Raw genomic sequence first — 3,246 nt, 5'->3', positions numbered from 1 at the left:
AATAATAGAGATTATTCCTGAGGCATTTTATTTATTTCCAGACGTTTTTATTCCAAAATGACCCATTTTCAATGTCAGTCTTTATTTCAAAATCCCGTTTTTCCCAATGGCCTATTTATTTCATAATGCGACTTTTCAGCAGAATGACTTTTTCTGTCAATCAATGTAAGTGGGCTGGACGTTTGCACCTATTGGCTTGTTGTTTACCATCGGAGGGCTGCTACAGCTAGCAACAGCGTGCTAGGTCAAAAGTCACGGAGGATGGCGGACTGGTGTGAACTTCAGTCAGTTCTGCTCATTTACAGTTTTTTCTGAATGCTTAAACCCTAACTGTGATTCCTGTAGCACAATCTCTAAAACTATTCAGACTTATAGCAAAACCACTCACTGAGTTTGCAAAACTAAAAGCACAAAAACTGCTTTGCACTCAGTTTGCAATTTTGTAACACACACTTTGCAAAACTGTAGGCACAATTCACTGCACAACACTCAATTACCAAATTTCCAACACACTCCTAGCAAAAGTATACACATGTATGGCTATCATTAACACTAATTTGCCAACTGTCTGGCACACTTTCACATGTGAAAACTTTTTTAGATAATTAGTTCACTTTGCAATCAGCCTAAGCACTATAATACAGGTAAGCTGTGTGTGCGGAGTACAATGGAGGGAGCAGAAAGAGTGAGAAGTAGAGGAGGCCGAGGAAGAGGACGTGGAGGTGAAGAAGTAGGATGAAGAGGACGACAAGGACAAGGAGGAGCAAGAGGAAGACGAGGAGGGGGGAGAGGAAGATGAGGAGGGGGGAGAGGAAGGGTAGGAAGAGTAAGAAATAGAATTGCTGATGACATCAGAGCTACAATAGTGGACCATGTAATCAACCGTGGAATGACCCTGAGGGTAGCTGGCCAACGGGTCCAGCCTAACTCGAGCCGCTACACTGTAGCAAGTACCATAAGGACATCTTGAAATGAGAATCGGTTAGTACAGTCACTTCGCACAAAGATTTGTAGCACTGCCATATGCCAATGAGAAACACACCAATACCATTGATGTAAAAATACTGAAATTGTTACTTTACAGAATTGCTAGATGACCAGATGCTGGGGGCAGAGGAAGCATGTTCACTGCAGACCAAGTAACCCATATAGTCATTATGGCGATTGCAAATAATCCTATACTTGGAAATAAACACTTGTGTTTGTTTTGATGTGTTTGAATAAACACCAGTACTTGAAGTTTGGATCCCTCTATGCTTATGGATCTATGACAGAAGTATGAGCTCAAACTGACATAGCCTACCTTGTGCACAGAGAAAGCCAAAGCCAGATGTGTTTTGTATTCATACCATCAGTGTGCAGTTGGCGCATTGTGTGCTTAGTAGATGATGGCTTGTGTGTACTGTTTGATACGGAAACACCATTTTTACGAAGGTGTGAAGAGTTAATCTAGCTGTGTTCACTTTTGCAAGAGAACTACAATGTTTTGATTATTGGGTGACAGGTTTTCTTATTTGTGTGAAGAGTTTTGCAAAATTAGCCAATAGTTACAAAAAATGTGCTTAAGCAATCAGAAAAAACTGTAATGCAATAAGACTGCGTGAAATACAGCATAATGGATGATGACACCATCTTTCAAAATATACACAGTGCAAGCATTTCTACACTAAGTCGTGTACTTGCGCGCCACAGAATAAGAATGAAGCAAATTTACAGAGTTCCTTTCGAGAGAAACACAGAACGTGTAAAGCAACTGCGATATGACTATGTGCAGGTAAGCTAGTGTCATTGGTTCTGAATTTGGAAGTGCATACTGTAGTGCTGTGCATGGGCCTGATGTGTTGCATTTGTTTTGTCTTGTCCAGAGAGTGATGGAACTAGAAGCAGATGCAATGGGACATGAGCTACTTTTTGTAGATGAGGCCGGTTTTAACCTCAGTAAAACCAGGAGACGTGGCAGGAACATTATTGGACACCGTGCCATCATCAATGTCACAGGACAACGTGGTGGTAACATAACCATGTGTGCAGCTATAAGCCAAAATGGTGTTGTTCACCATCATGCAACCATAGGCCCATACAACACTGCACACATTATTGCATTCCTGGACACCTTGCATGACATGCTCACTGTTCAGAGACCAGAGCAGACCCGATATGTCATCATATGATGTCATATACAATGTTAGTTTCCATAGGGCTGCTTTGGTCCGCAACTGGTTTACAGACCATCCATCCTTCATGGCACTCAACCTCCCTCCATACTCTCCATTCTTGAATCCCATCGAGGAGTTCTTCTCTGCCTGGCGCTGGAAAGTGTATGACCATCATCCTCATCAACAGGTAGCCCTTTTACAGGCAATGGAGGAGGCATGTGGAGATATTGACCAGGCATCATGTCAGGCCTGGATACGGCATTCAAGGAGATATTTTCCCCGGTGCCTTGGACTGGAGGATATCGCATGCGATGTGGACGAAATTTTGTGGCCGGACCCAGAAAGACGACATGATGTAGGCCGATTGTCTTTTTTTTCCCTTTTATTTGTGGAATTCCTATTTTGTGTTCTGACTTTGTCTTGGTTTTGATGAGTGTGAATAAACACCAATACTTGAAGTTTGGATCCTTGTATGTTTACATGACACTATGACAAAGGTGTGACCTCAAATTGACATCTGTACACAGAGAAAGCAAAAGCCAGATGTGTTTTGTATTCATACCATCAGTGTGCAGTTGGCGCATTGTGTGCTTAGTAGATGATGGCTTGTGTGTACTGTTTGATACGAAAACACCATTTTTACAAAGGTGTGAAGGGTTAATCTAGCTGTGTTTGCTTTTGCAAAAGAACCAAAATGTTTTGATAATTGGGTGACAGGTTTTTTTATTTGTGTATAGAGTTATGCAAAATTAGCCAATAGTTACAAAAAATGTGCTTAAGCAATCAGAAAAAACTGTAAGTACTCAGATGTATGTTGAAATACTCTTATGTTGTTTTCAGAGGAAGAAGTCAGTATCATTGTGAGCACTATGTTAAAGTCTCTATGTTAAAGTCTCTAGTAAAGTACTTTTACTAGAACTACTTTAGTTGAATTTAATTTGAAGTGGGACGGCTAAGTGATAGTCTGTCGCAGTACGCTAGTTTAACTAGTACAAGGAACAAATGCAGTTTTTGTATACACTGGTGTAGAGCAGCTCATTGCTCCAACTGTCCTGCAGTCAGAAAATTGAAAGTTTCTTTTTTAAATCTG

The 3,246-nt window shown here is 40.9% G+C and overlaps 1 pseudogene across 1 annotated transcript; it reads left to right on the top strand.

Moving 5' to 3' along the window:
• Positions 1–1,660: 1,660 nt before the first annotated feature.
• Positions 1,661–2,347, top strand: LOC146692631 (uncharacterized; annotated as a pseudogene). Its single transcript, XR_014915377.1, has 2 exons — positions 1,661–1,774; positions 1,866–2,347. The product of XR_014915377.1 is annotated as an uncharacterized LOC146692631 (transcript).
• Positions 2,348–3,246: the final 899 nt, after the last annotated feature.

This window comes from Copadichromis virginalis, linkage group LG15 (assembly GCF_057382275.1).
Source record: "Copadichromis virginalis isolate Kocher_CV1m ecotype Utaka linkage group LG15, C_Virginalis_male_GT1.1, whole genome shotgun sequence".
Taxonomy (NCBI): domain Eukaryota; kingdom Metazoa; phylum Chordata; class Actinopteri; order Cichliformes; family Cichlidae; genus Copadichromis; species Copadichromis virginalis.
The sequence above is the reverse complement of the archived record's forward strand: the minus strand, read 5'-3'. Positions and strand labels throughout refer to the sequence as shown.